The 15312-nt window shown below is 39.9% G+C and overlaps 1 protein-coding gene and 1 pseudogene across 10 annotated transcripts in view; both read left to right on the top strand.

Annotated features, from left to right (window-relative positions):
* Positions 1 to 15312, top strand: part of GRIA4 (glutamate ionotropic receptor AMPA type subunit 4) — a 680382-nt gene that overhangs the window by 327964 nt on the left and 337106 nt on the right. The gene's annotated exons all lie outside the window — the stretch shown is intronic.
* Positions 7034 to 7151, top strand: LOC133227187 (5S ribosomal RNA; annotated as a pseudogene).

Below are 15312 nucleotides of genomic sequence, written 5' to 3'. Positions count from 1 at the left end.
ATTTGTAAATACCTTCTCCCATTAGTAGGTGACCGTTTCTTTTTTCTTTTCTTTTCTTTCTTTCTTTTTTTTTTTTTTTTGATAGCTTCCCTCACTGTGCAAAAGCTTTTTAGTTTAATGTAATCTCATTCGCTTATCTTTGAGGATACATAGCCATAAAATCATTGCTAACACCAGTGTCAAAGCGAATACTGCCTATTTTATTCCAGAAGGTTTAGTTTAATGTCTTACATTTAAGCCTTTAATGTATTTTGAGTTTATTTTTGTATATAGTGTGAGAAAGCAGCCGTTTGATTACTTTGCATGTAGCCATACCAAACAACATTTATTTAAGAGTCTGTTTTTCCTCATTGTATACTCTTGGCTCCTTTGTCATAGATTAATTGAGCATATAACTGTGGACTCATCTGGGCTCTATATTCTGGCCCATATTTATCCATGTGTCTGTTTTTGTGCAAGTACCATACTGTTTTGATTACTATAGGTTTGTTGTATAGCTTGAAATCAGATAGCATAATGTCTCCAGATTTTGTTCTTTCTCAAAGATTGTTTTGGCTATTTGGAGTCTTTTATGTTTCCAACAAATTCAGAATTATTTGTTTACTTGTGTGAAAAATGTCATTGATTTTTTTGATAGGGATTGCATTAAGTCACAGATTTCTTTAGGTAGTATGATCATTTTTTTTTCTTTTTTAAAATTTTATTTTATTTTTAATCAAAATGAATCCACCACAGGTATACATGTGTTCCCCATCCTGAACCCTCCTCCCTCCTCCCTCCCCATACCATCCCTCTGGGTCATCCCAGTGCACTAGCCCCAAGCATCCAGTATCGTGCATTGAACCTGGACTGGCAACTCGTTTCTTACACAATATTTTACATGTTTCAATGTCATTCTCCCAAATCTTCCCACCCTCTCCCTCTCCCACGGAGTCCATAAGACTGTTCTATACATCAGTGTCTCTTTTGCTGTCTCGTACACCAGGTTATTGTAACCATCTTTCTAAATTCCATATATATGCGTTAGTATACTGTATTGATGTTTTTCCTTCTGGCTTACTTCACTCTGTATAATAGGCTCCAGTTTCATCCACCTCATTAGAACTGATTCAAATGTATTCTTTTTAATGGCTGAGTAATACTCCTTTGTGTATATGTACCACTGCTTTCTTATCCATTCATCTGCTGATGGACATCTAGGTTGCTTCCATGTCCTGGCTATTATAAACAGTGCTGTGATGAATATTGGGGTACACGTGTCTCTTACCCTTCTGGTTTCCTCAGTGTGTATGCCTAGCTGTGGGATTGCTGGATCATAAGGCAGTTGTATTTCCAGTTTTTAAGGAATCTCCACACTGTTCTCCATAGTGGCTGTACTAGTTTGCATTCCCACAAACAGTGTAAGAGGGTTCCCTTTTCTCCACACCCTCTCCAGCATTTATTATTTGTAGACTTTTGGATTGCAGCCATTCTGACTGGTGTGAAATGGTACCTCATAGTGGTTTGGATTTGCATTTCTCTGATAATGAGTGATGTTGAGCATCTTTTCATGTGTTTATTAGCCATCTGTATGTCTTCTTTGGAGAAATGTCTATTGAGTTCTTTGGCCCATTTTTTGATTGGGTCATTTATTTTTCTGGAGTTGAGCTGTAGGAGTTGCTTGTATATTTTTGAGATTAGTTGTTTGTCCGTTGCTTCATTTGCTATTATTTTCTCCCATTCTGAAGGCTGTCTTTTCACCTTGCTTATAGTTTCCTTTGAGGTGCAGAAGCTTTTAAGGTTAATTAGGTCCCATTTGTTTATTTTTGCTTTTATTTCCAATATTCTGGGAGGTGGGTCATAGAGGATCCTGCTGTGATGTATGTCAGAGAGTGTTTTGCCTATGTTCTCTTCTAGGAGTTTTATAGTTTCTGGTCTTACGTTTAGATCTTTAATCCATTTTGAGTTTATTTTTGTGTATGGTGTTAGAAAGTGGTCTAGTTTCATTCTTTTACAAGTGGTTGACCAGATTTCCCAGCACCGCTTTTTAAAGAGATTGTCTTTAATCCATTGTATATTCTTGCCTCCTTTGTCAAAGATAAGGTGTCCATATGTGCGTGGATTTATCTCTGGGCTTTCTATTTTGTTCCATTGATCTATATTTCTGTCTTTGTGCCAGTACCATACTGTCTTGATAACTGTGGCTTTGTAGTAGAGCCTGAAGTCAGGTAGGTTGATTCCTCCAGTTCCATTCTTCTTTCTCAAGATCGCTTTGGCTATTCGAGGTTTTTTGTATTTCCATACAAATTGTGAAATTATTTGTTCTAGCTCTGTGAAGAATACTGTTGGTAGCTTGATAGGGATTGCATTGAATCTATAAATTGCTTTGGGTAGTATACTCATTTTCACTATATTGATTCTTCCAATCCATGAACATGGTATATTTCTCCATCTATTAGTGTCCTCTTTGATTTCTTTCACCAGTGTTTTATAGTTTTCTATATATAAGTCTTTAGTTTCTTTATGTAGATATATTCCTAAGTATTTTATTCTTTCCATTGCAATGGTGAATGGGATTGTTTCCTTAATTTCTCTTTCTGTTTTCTCATTATTAGTGTATAGGAATGCAAGGGATTTCTGTGTGTTGATTTCGTATCCTGCAACTTTACTATAGTCATTGATTATTTCTAGTAATTTTCTGGTGGAGTCTTTAGGGTTTTCTATGTAGAGGATCATGTCACCTGCAAATAGTGAGAGTTTTACTTCTTCTTTTCCAATTTGGATTCCTTTTATTTCTTTTTCTGCTCTGATTGCTGTGGCCAAAACTTCCAAAACTATGTTGAATAGCAATGGTGAAAGTGGGCACCCTTGTCTTGTTCCTGACTTTAGAGGAAATGCTTTCAATTTTTCACCATTGAGGATAATGTTTGCTGTGGGTTTGTCATACATAGCTTTTATTATGTTGAAGTATGTTCCTTCTATTCCTGCTTTCTGGAGAGTTTTTATCATAAATGGATGTTGAATTTTGTCAAAGGCTTTCTCTGCATCTATTGAGATAATCATATGGTTTTTATTTTTCAATTTGTTAATGTGGTGTGTTACATTGATTGATTTGTGGATATTGAAGAATCCTTGCATCCCTGGGATAAAGCCCACTTGGTCATGGTGTATGATCTTTTTAACAATATAAATTATTTCAATCCATGAACATGTTTTTCAATCTTGCTTCTTTTTTCAAATAACCAGCTCTTGGTTTCATTCATGTTTTCTTTCTTTCTTTTTTTTTTTATTTCTTATGTCATTTATTTTTACTATGATATTTATGAATGTTTTTCCTTCTACTGGGTTTGTTCTTTACAGCATTGGACTCTACTTCCATCACCAGTCACACCCAAAACAGTGCATTGTTTTCACACTGGCTCCGTCTCTTCAGTCCGATGCTGTAAAGAACAGTATTGTATAGGAATCTGGAATGCTTGGTCCATAAATCAAGCTAAGTTGGAAGTGGTCAAACAGGAGGTGGAAAGAGTGAGCATCGACATTTTAAGAATCAGTTAACAAAAATGGACTGAAATAGGTGAATTTAATTCAGGTGACCATTTATATGTACTACTGTAGGCAAGAATCACTTAGAAGAAATGGAGTAGCCCTCATAGTCAACAAAAGACTCTAAAAGCAACACTTCAGTGCAATCCTAAAAATGACAAAATGATCTCTATACATTTCCAAGGCAGACCATACAATACCACAGTAATCTAAGTCTATGCCTCAACCACTAATGCTGAAGAAGCTGAAACTGAATGGTTCTATGAAGACCTACAAGATCTTCTAGAACTAACACCAAAAACAGATGTCGTTTTTCATCACAGGGGACTGGAATGCGAAAGTAGGAAGTCAAGAGGTACCTAGAGTAACAGGCAAGTTTGGCCTTGGAACAAAAAATGAAGCAGGGAAAGGCTAACAGAATTTGCCAAGAGAACACACTGGTCATAGCAAACACCCTCTTCCAACAACACAAGAGACGACTATACACATGGACATGACCAGATGGTCAATACAGTAATCAGATTGATTATATTTTTTTGCAGACAAAGATGAGTAAGTGCCGAGGTCCAGCCCCGGCTGATCCAGGGAGTTCGAAGAGGGGACGGTGTCAGCGAGGATCAGGATACAATAGCTTCAATTAGATATTAATTAGAAATATAAAGAGTAATAGAATGAGGATAGCTCAGTGGGAAAATTCAGTGGAGAAAAAAGGCTGAGTAGCTTGGTTTACGTGGGAGACCAATGAAACTTAAAGACAAGAAGTTTGCACCACTTACGTAAGCCGCAGGAGTCCTTCCGTTCTCCCAAAGGAGGAGACACTGAGGCCTCCCAGGTCAGATCTTAGAAGCCCAGGCAAAATTAGTAAGCTTGGTGGGTTCCGCGCTCCAGATGGAGACTCAGCCAGAGTTTGAGAGAGAGAGCTACATGGGGAGACCAGTATTTTGAGAAACTGATCCCAATTCTTTATTTTCCATGGTCTACTTTATACACTGAGATGTTATGCAAAAGTCACGTGGAGTCGGCAGTCCTGACTTTATCAAAGTCAGGTGCTTCATACAAATGTATACAGAGGTCTTAGGGGTGTTACATCATCTTCTGGCCAGGGGGCCTGCTGACAATTTATGACCCTCTCCTTGTGAAAGCTGTCAGTCAACCAGGACACTTATTTCTCCAGGGGTGATTATTCTTAAAAAGACTCCACCTTCCGAAGGTACCAGATAAAGTTACATTCCTATAGGGTGAGGGTGTAGTGGGTTTTAATTAAGGAAAGAATTTACTTAGCCTAAGGTCTAACGTGATTAATATCAAAGGTTGATACCTATTTCTTCTATATATTCATTAACGTGTGTAAGGGCAGGGGATGTGGAGACTTAGCAACAAACATTGGCTCAACAAATGAAAAACCCTTCACCAATACAATTTCTAATCAGCCCACTATACTTATACTAATGGTTTTCTAACTTTTCTAAGGAACCTGTTTTTAGAAGGTTTAAAGCATCTTGTGCCTCTCACGGTTGGGAGGCTGTGAGCAATCACATGTGGCCAGACAAGCCTGTCAGGCAGGCTAGAGAACCTTCAGAGGAGTTTGTAGGTTAAAACACTCTTGTCACACCCAGGAGTTTTTATTAACTGGAGCTCTAAGTTAATGCCTTCTCCAAAAGAGGTGGTGGGGGACAGCCGCCCATAAAGTCAGAGGTGTAGGTGAGAGTACAAAATAGTAAAGTAGGCAGGCTCTGGTTATGGGGGTAGATGCTCGAGGATTTCCAGGGGGACTCCTGAGGTTCGATCCCACCTTGCATATGTTGAGCCTCCTTCCCTCATGACCTTTGCCATGGGTGGAGGTCCTCACGCTGGCTCCCCGCAGGTAAGCTCTATACAGTCAGCAAAAACAAGACCAGGAGCTGACTGTGGCTCAGATCATGAACTCCTTATTACAAAACTCAAAATTAATTTGTAGAAAGTAAGGAAAACCATTAGACTATTCAGGTATGACCTAAACTCAAATACTTTACAATTACTCAGTGAAAGTGACAAATACATTCGAGGAATTAGATCTGATAGGCAGAACTATGGGTGAAGTTTCATGACATTGTACAGGAGGCAGTGATTCAGACCATCCCCAAGAAAAATAAATGCATAAAGGCAAAAATGTTGTCTGAGGAGGGCTTACAAATAGCTGAGAAAAAAAGAGAAGCTAAAGGCAAATGTGAAAAGGGAAGATATATCCATCAAATGAAGAGTTCCAAAGAATAGCAAGGAGAGATAAAGAAGCCTTCCTCGGTGATCAATGCAAAGAAATAGAGGAAAGCAATATAATGGGAAAGACTAGAGATCTCTTCATGAAAATTAGGGATACCAAGGGAAAACTTCATGCAAAGATGGGTAAAATAAAGGACTGAAATTGCATGGACCTAACAGAAGAAGAAGATATTAAGAAGAGGTGGCAAGAATACACAGAATACCTATACAAAAAAGATCTTAATGACCCACATAACCATTGGTTAACCCAAATGGTATGATCACTCACCTAGAGCCAGACATCCTGAAATGTGAAGTCAAGTGGGCATTAGGAAGCATCACTACAAACAAGGCTAGTGGAGGTGATGGAATTTCAGTTGAGCCATTTCAAATACTAGAAGATGTTGTTGTGAAAGTGTTGCATTAAATATGCCAGCAAATTGGGAAATCTCAGCACAGAGACCACAAGACTGGAAAATGTCAGTTTTCATTCCAATCCCAAAGAAGGGTAATGCCAAAGAATGTTTGAACTACTGCATGCTCACACCCATTTCACATGCTTGCAAAGTAATGCTCAAAATTCTCCAATCCAGGCTTCAACAGTACATGAACTGAAAACTTCCAGATGTTCAAGCTAGATTTAGAAAAGACAGAGGAACCAGAGATCAAATTGCCAACACATGTTGGATCATTCAAAAAGTGAGAGAGTACCAAAAAATATCTACTTCTGCGATATTGGCTATGTCAAAGTCTTTGACTGTGTGGATCACAGCAAACTGTGGAAAATTCTTAGAGATTGAAATACCAGACAGCTCTACCTGCCTCCTTAGGAATCGGTGTGCAGGTCAAGAAGCAACAGTTAGAACTGAACATGGAACAATGGACTAGTTAAAAATTGGGAAAGGAGTGCCTCAAGGCTGTATAATGTCACCCTACATATTTAACTTATATGCAGAGTACATCATGCAAAATGCTGTACTGGGTGAACCAGTAGCTGGAATCAAGATTGCAGGAGAAATATCAATAACCTCAGATACACAGATGACTCTTTATGCCAGAAAGCAAAGAACTAAAGAGTCTCTTGATGAAAGTGAAAAACGAGAGTGAAAAAGTTGACTTAAAACTAGACATTCAAAAAATTAAGGTTATGGCATCCGGTCCTAGTACTGCATGGAAAATAGATGAGGAAACAATGGAAACAGTGACAGGCTTTGGTCTCTTGGGCTCCAAAATCATTGCAGTTGGTGACTGCAGCCATGAAATTAAAAGATGCTACAGCCATTCCACCCTGAATGCACCCAATCTCATCTGATCTCCGAAGCTAAGCAGGGTCGGCCCTAGCCAGTATTTGGATGGGAGGCCGCTTGGGAATACCAGGTCTGTAGGCTTTTCTTTTGGGGCTTTCCTGGTGGCTCAGACAGTAAAGTGTCTGCCTACAATGCAGGAGGCCAGGGTTCAATCCCTGGGATAGGAAGATCCCCTGGAGAAGGAAATGGCAACCCACCCCAGTACTCTTGCCTGGAAAATGCCATGGACTGAGGAGCCTAGTAGGCTACAGTTCATGGGGTCACAAACAGTTGGACACGACTTAGCGATTTCACTTTCTTTAGTTTCTTTCTTTGCTCCTTGGAAGAAAGGCTATGACTAACCTAGATAGCATGTTAAAAAGCAGAGACTTTAGTTTGCCAACAAAAGTCTGTCTAGTCAAAGCTATGGTTTTTCCAGTAGTCATGTATGGATGTGAGAGTTGGACTATAAATAAGACTGAGCACCAAAGATTTGATGCTTTTGAACTGTGATGTTGGAGAAGACTCTTGAGTGTCCTTTGGACTGCAAGGAGATCCAACCAGTCAATCCTAAAGAAAATAAATTCTGAATATTCATTGGAAGGACTGATGCTGAAGCTGAAACTCCAGTACTGTGGCTACCTGATTCACAGAACTGACTCATTGGAAAAGATTCTGGGAAAGATTGAAGGCAGGAGGAGAAGGGGACAACAGAAAATTAAATGGTTCGATGGCATCACAGACTCGATGGCCATGGGTTTGAACAAGCTCTGGGAGTTGGTGATTAACAGGGAAGCCTGATGTGCTGCACTCCATGGGGTTGCAAAGCTTTGGACATGACTGAGAGACTGAACTGAACTGAACTACTGGGTTTTGTCTGCGTTTTGCTTGTTCTACTTTTTCTACTTTAATGAAGTATGCAATTAGGTCATTTACTTGAAATTTTTCTTGTTTCCTGAGGTACACTTCTAACACCATAAACTTCTCACTTACAACTAATTTGTTGCAATCCATAGATTTGGGGTCATTGTCTTTTTATTTTTCTCCAGATATTTTTTAGTTTCCTGTTTGATTTCTTCAATGGTCCACTAGTTGTTTTTAGCATGTTGTTCAGCCTCCATATATTTGTGATTTTTGCATTTTTAATGCAAACTATTAATAAAATAGTTGATTTCTAGTCTCATAGTAATGTGATCAGAAAAGATGCTTCCCATGAATTCAATTTTATTCTATTTATTGATTAATATTTTATGGCTTAGCACCTGATCTTTCCTAGATAATGTTCCATGTGCACTTGAAGAGAATATGTATACTGCCGCTTTGGATGGAATGCTCTGTTATCATTTAAGTCCATTGGCTCTATGTGTCATTTAAGGTCAGTGTTTCCTTATTGATTTGGATGATTTGGCCATTGATGTAAGTGAGGGGATAAAGTCCACTATTATTATTGTGTTACTATAGATATCTCACTTTTTATCTGTTAATGTTAGCTTTATGTATTTAGGTGCTTCTATGTAGGGACAATATATATTTACAATGTTATATCTTATTCTTAGATTGATCCCTTGATCATCCTGTTACAGTCTTTGTTTTAATGTCTGTTTTGTCTTATATAAGTATTGATACTCCAGCTTTCTTCACTTTCATGGAATATCTTTTCTCATCTCACATGCAGTTTGTGTGTGTTTATATCTGAAGTAAGTCTCTCAGAGGCAGCTTCTGTATGGGTCTTATTTATGTATACATTCAGCCACTCTGTGTCTTTTCTTTGGACCATTTAGTCTATTCACATTTAAGGTAATTATTAATAGTTTTGTACTCATTGCCATTTTGTTAATTGATTTTGGATTATTGTTGAGTTGGTTTTTGGTCCTTTTTTTCTTTTGATATACTCCCTTGTGGTTTGATGACTATCTTTAGAGATATATTCAAATGTCCTTCTTTACTCCATAGGTATATTTATGACAGAGTTTTGGTTTGTGGTTACCACTGTTGTTATTGTTCAGTAGCTAAGTCATGTCCAGCTCTTCGTAATCCCATGAACTTCAGCACAGCAGGCTTCCCTGCTCTTCACCATCTCCCAGAGTTCCTCAAACTCATGTCAACTGAGCCAGCAATACCACCTAACCATCTCATCCTCTGTCACCTGCTTCTCCTCCTGGCCTCAATCTTTTCCAGCATCAGGATCTTTTCCAATGAATCAGCTCTTCACATCAGGCGGCCAAAGTATTAGAGTGGTTACCATGAGGTTTATATACACCATCCTATGTATACATGACTATTTTAAGTTGCTGTTCTAAATTCAAATGCATTTTAACAGCCCACTCCCATTATGGTTATGACATCATGTTTTACATTTTCTTGCTTGTGTATCTCTTAATTATGTACTGTGCATATAGATGATATTCCTACTTTGATCTTTTAAACTTCCTACTAGCTGTATATGTGGTCGATTTATTAACTTTACTCTATATTTGCCTTTACCAAAAAATCTTTCCTTTCATCCATTTGATATTTCTAGTTGTGGCTTTTTCTTTTCTACTTAAAGAAGGCCCAACAACATTTCTTGTAAAACCCTTTGCTAGCTTGAGGAACTCCTTCAAATTAGGATGAAATCCTTGCCAGATAGCATGCTTAAATGAAAGCCTTTTTGGTTGTGCACGTTTCCCTTTTGTCACTTGTAAATATATCATGCTATTCCCTTATGGGGTCTTCCCTGGAGCCTCAAACAATAAAGAATCTGCCCACAATGTGGGAGACTCTGGTTTGATCCCTGGGTCAGGAAGATGCACTGAAGAAGGAAATGGCAATCTACTCCAGTATTCTTGCCTGGAGAATTCCATGGACAGAGGAGCCTGGCAGGCTACAGTCCATGGGATTGCAAAGAGTTGGACACAACTGAACAACTAACACATTCCCTTATGACTAACAGCATTTCTCCTAAAAAATGTGCTGGTAGACTTTTGGGAGTCCCTTTATGTTTAACTTGTTGCTTTTCCCTTGCTGATTTTAATAATCTTTCTTAATTTAATTTTTACCATTTTGAATATGATATGTGTTGGTGTGTATCTCCAATTTGATTCTGTTTGAGACTCTCTGTGATTCCTGGACCTGGATGTCTGTTTCTTTCCCAGGCTAAGGAAGTATTCAGCTATTTTGTCTTCTGCCCCTTCTCTATCATTTCTTTCTGGGACCCTCAAAATATCAATGTTAATATGCATGATATTGTTCCACAGTTCTCCTAGATCAGATCAGAACAGATCAGTCGCTCAGTCGTGTCCGACTCTTTGAGACCCCATGAACCGCAGCAAACCAGGCCTCCCTGTCCATCACCAACTCCCGGAGTTCACTCAAACTCACGTCCATCGAGTCAGTGATGACACCTAGCCATCTCATCCTCTGTCTTCCTCTTCTTCTCTTGCCCCCAATCCCTCCCAGCATCAGAGTCTTTTCCAATGAGTCAACTCTTTGCATGAGGTAGCCAAAGTACTGGAGTTTCAGCTTTAGCATCATTCCCTCCAAAGAAATCCCAGGGCTGATCTCCTTCAGAATGGACTGGTTGGATCTCCTTGCAGTCCAAGGGACTCTCAAGAGTCTTCTCCAACATCACAGTTCAAAAGCATCGATTCTTCAGCACTCAGCCTTCTTCACAGTCCAACTCTCACATCCATACATGACTACAGAAAAAAAACATAGCCTTGACTAGACGAACCTTTGTTGGCAAAGTAATGTCTCTGCTTTTGAATATGCTATCTAGGTTGGTCATAACTTTCCTTCCAAGGAGTAAGCGTCTTTTAATTTCATGGCTGCAGTCACTATCTGCAGTGATTTTGGAGCCCAGAAAAATAAAGTCTGCCACTGTTTCCACTGTTTCCCCATCTATTTCCCATGAAGTGATGGGACCGGATGCCATGATCTTCGTTTTCTGAATGTTGAGCTTTAAGCCAACTTTTTCACTCTCCTCTTTCACTTTGCCCAAGAGGGTTTTTAGTTCCTCTTCACTTTCTGCCAGAAGGGTGGTGTCATCTGCATATCTGAGGTTATTGATATTTCTCCTAGCAATCTTGATTCCAGCCTGTGTTTCTTCCAGTCCAGCGTTTCTCATGATTACTCTGCATAGAAGTTAAATAAACAGGGTGACAATATACAGCCTTGACGTACTCATTTTCCTATTTGGAACCAGTCTGTTGTTCCGTGTCCAGTTCTAACTGTTGCTTCCTGACCTGCATGCAAATTTCTCAAGAGGCAGATCAGGTGGTCTGGTATTTCCATCTCTTTCAGAATTTTCCACAGTTTATTGTGATCCACACAGTCAAAGGCTTTGGCATAGTCAGTAAAGCAGAAATAGATGTTTTTCTGGAACTCTCTTGCTTTTTTGATGATCCAGCGGATGTTGGCAATTTGATCTCTGGTTCCTCTGCCTTTACTAAAACCAGCTTGAACATCAGGAAGTTCATGGTTCGCATATTGCTGAAGCGGTGGCTTGGAATATTTTGAGCATTACTTTACTAGCGTGTGAGATGAGTGCAATTGTGTGGTAGTTTGAGCAGTCTTTGGCATTGCCTTTCTTTGGGATTGGAATGAAAACTGACCTTTTCCAGTCCTGTGGCCACTGCTGAGTTTTCCAAATTTGCTGGCATATTGAGTGCAGCACTTTCACAGCATCATCTTTCAGGATTTGAAATAGCTCTATTTCAAATTCTATCACCTCCACTAGCTTTGTTTGTGGTGATGCTGTCTAAGGCCCACTTGACTTCACATTCCAGGATGTCTGGCTCTAGGTCAGTGATCACACCATCGTGATTATCTGGGTCATGAAGATCTTTTTTGTACAGTTTTTCTGTTTATTCTTGCCATCTCTTCTTAATATCTTCTGCTTCTGTTAGGTCAATACCATTTCTGTCCTTTATCAAGCCCATCTTTGCATGAAATGTTCCTTTGGCATCTCTGATTTTCTTGAAGAGATCTGTAGTCTTTCCCATTCTGTTGTTTTTCTCTATTTCTTTGCATTGATCACTGAGGAAGGCTTTCTTATCTCTTCTTGCTATTCTTTGGATCTCTGCATTCAGATGTTTATATCTTTCCTTTTCTCCTTTGCTTTTCGCTTCTCTTCTTTTCACAGCTATTTGGAAGGCCTCCCCAGACAGCCATTTTGCTTTTTTGCATTTCTTTTCCATGGGAATGGTCTTGATCCCTGTCTCCTGTACAATGTCATGAACCTCATTCCATAGTTCATCAGGCACTCTATCTATCAGATCTAGGCCCTTAAATCTATTTCTCACTTCCACTGTATAATCATAAGGGATTTGATTTAGGTCATACCTGAATGGTCTAGTGTTTTTCCCTACTTTCTTCAATTTAAGTCTGAATATGGCAATAAGGAGTTCGTGGTCTGAGCCACAGTCAGCTCCTGGTCTTGTTTTTGCTGACTGTATACAGCTTCTCCATCTTTGGCTGCAAAGAATATAATCAATCTGATTTCGGTGTTGACCATCTGGTGATGTCCATGTATAGAGTCTTCTCTTGTGTTGTTGGAAGAGGGTGTTTGCTATGACCAGTACATTTTCTTGGCAAAACTCTATTAGTCTTTGCCCTGCTTCATTCCGTATTCCAATGCCAAATTTGGCTGTTACTCCAGGTGTTTCTTGACTTCCTACTTTTGCATTCCAGTCCCCTATAATGAAAAGGACATCTTTTGGGGGTGTTATTTCTAAAAGGTCTTGTAGAACCGTTCAACTTCAGCTTCTTCAGCATTACTGGTTGAGGCATAGACTTGGACTACTGTGATATTGAATGGTTTGCCTTGGAAACGAACAGAGATCACTCTGTCGTTTTTGAGACTGCATCCAAGTACTGCATTACGGACTCTTTTGTTGACCATGATGGCTACTCCATTTCTTCTGAGAGATTCCTGCCTGCAGTAGTAATAATATATATTGGTCATCTGAGTTAAATTCACAGTTCTCCTAACTGTCCTCATAATTTTACTTTTTTTTTTCTTTCTTCTTTTCAGCTTCCACTTTTCTTCCAGTTTACAAATTTGTTTCTTCATATCATCTAATCTACTTTTAATTCCTTCTATTATATATTTTATTTCAGTTATAGTATTCTTCAGCTCTATTTGAATCTTTTTTATATTTTCCAATTCCTTGTTAAAGTTCTCAATGTGTTTGTCCATGCTTATCTCAAGTACTTTGAGCATCTTTATTTATGATCATTACCTTGAACTCTTCATTGGATAGATTGCTTATCTCCACTTAGTTCTTCTAAGGATTTATTTTGTTTCTTCATTTGAAACATATGTTTTGTTCTTCTCATTTTGCCCAGTTTGCTGTTTTAGTTTTTGTATTTGTTATGTTGGTTAAATTTGCTGATCTTAGAGAATTGGCTTTTTCTATGGATGTCTCATGCATGGGAGGAATCCACTTCTCTAGTCACCAGGGCTATATGCTCTAGGGGAGCCCCTTACATGAGCTGCATGGGCCTTTCTATTGTGAAAGGCTAACTACTGTAGGTAGTCTTGTAAGTATGGCTTTCCTATAGTTCCACTGGTTTCTAGACCCTGACTTGTGCAGCAAAAGTTGGCCAGTGTGGCCAGGTCTTAATATGGCAGGCTGTGTAGCTTCAGGCTATTGCTGGCCCATAAGTGAGAGGAGTTGAGTCCCAGAGTGACTAGTGCTGGCCAGGGGATCCCAGATTTAGTGTTGGCTTGTTGATGGTGGGGTCAGTTCCTATCACAGTTGGCTACAAGTTCCAGAGGGTCCCGAAAGTGGTGCTGCCCTGCTGGTGAGTAGTATCAGATCCTAAGGTGAGTGGATTAGGAACCAAATGAGTCTTGGACTGGGTGCAACATGCTGGTGAGAAGCATTTGGGCCCAGTGGGGTGCTAAGGCTGGTGTCAGCCTGCTGGTGAGTGGGACAAGGGCCCAGGATATCACAGGACTAGTACTGTCTCACTGATGGGTGAAGCCATTTCCTGGGGCTATTGTCAACCCACTGGTAAGTGGTATTGGATTCTTGAATCTGTTGCTATAGGGAGCAAATATCTCAGAGCTGATATCAGTCCATAGGTGGGTGGGACAGTAGCCTAGGGAATCCAGAGACTAGTTCCAGCTCACTTGGGTATGGAGCTGGGACCTGCAGTCTCTTATTGCCCTTGCAATAAGCTCAGGGGTCCCTGAGCTGGTGCTAGACTTCTGGTGAGAAGGGCTGAGTCCTGGCCCCTCTGATGAGCAGGGCTGGGTCTTAGAGCAGCTGGGGACTCAGGGGTGTCCTGAAGCAGCTTCCCTGGTGGCACATGGAGCTGTGGTCTCACCCAGATAGCCGTTTGGCCTGAGGCACCTCGCTACTAGTGCCATGGTTGGGTTTGGGTTGGGTTTGGGATGGTTGGGTTTTCATGCTAATCAGCTTGAGGGAGGATTCTGAATTGGTGCTTGCCAGTACCAGTGTCCTCACTACAGAATGAGCTTCTGAAAATGCCTGCTTCCAGTGTCTGTGTTCCCAGGTTGAACTCCATTTGCCTTCTGCCTCTCTGAGTCTCAGCAAGTACATCTAATCCAGTCTCCTTTCAAACCCTGCTTATTCTGGGTCCTTGAGCATGTGAAATTTTCTGTGTGCCATTTAAGAGTACAGTCTATTTCCTATATGTCTCTGGCTCCTCTGAAAGTAAGCCTCATTTGACCTCCAAAATCAAACATCATCAATTCCTTGGTCCATGATCCCCAGTCTGGGGTGCCTGCTGTGGGGCTTGGATCCATTGATCCTTGGGGAGAAACTTTGTAATTGTCCTATTTGTGGATCATTGACCCATGGGTATGGATCTTGAATATACCTTATTTACACCCCTTCTAACCATATCATTGTAGTCTATTCTTTACATCTTTCGTTATAGAAAACCTTTTTTTTTTCTTTTTTTTTTTTTTTGCAGGTCTTCAGATCTCTCTAATCAATACTTGTTCTGTTCAGTTCAGTTCAATCACTCATTCATGTCAGATTCTTTGCAACTCCATGCACTGCAGCACATCAGGCTTCCCTGTCCATCACCAACTCCCAGAGCTAACTCAAACTCATGTCCATCGAGTCTGCGATGCCATCCAACCATCTTATCCTCTATTGTCCCCTTCATCTCCTGCCTTCAATTTTTCCCAACATCAAGGTATTTTTCAGTGAGTCATTTCTGTGCATCAGGTGGCCAAAATGTTGGAGTTTCAGCTTCAGCATCAGTCCTTTCAGTGAATATTCAGGACTGATTTACTTCAGGATGG

Source organism: Bos javanicus, chromosome 15 (genome assembly GCF_032452875.1).
Source record: "Bos javanicus breed banteng chromosome 15, ARS-OSU_banteng_1.0, whole genome shotgun sequence".
Classification (NCBI taxonomy): domain Eukaryota; kingdom Metazoa; phylum Chordata; class Mammalia; order Artiodactyla; family Bovidae; genus Bos; species Bos javanicus.
The sequence above is the reverse complement of the archived record's forward strand: the minus strand, read 5'-3'. Positions and strand labels throughout refer to the sequence as shown.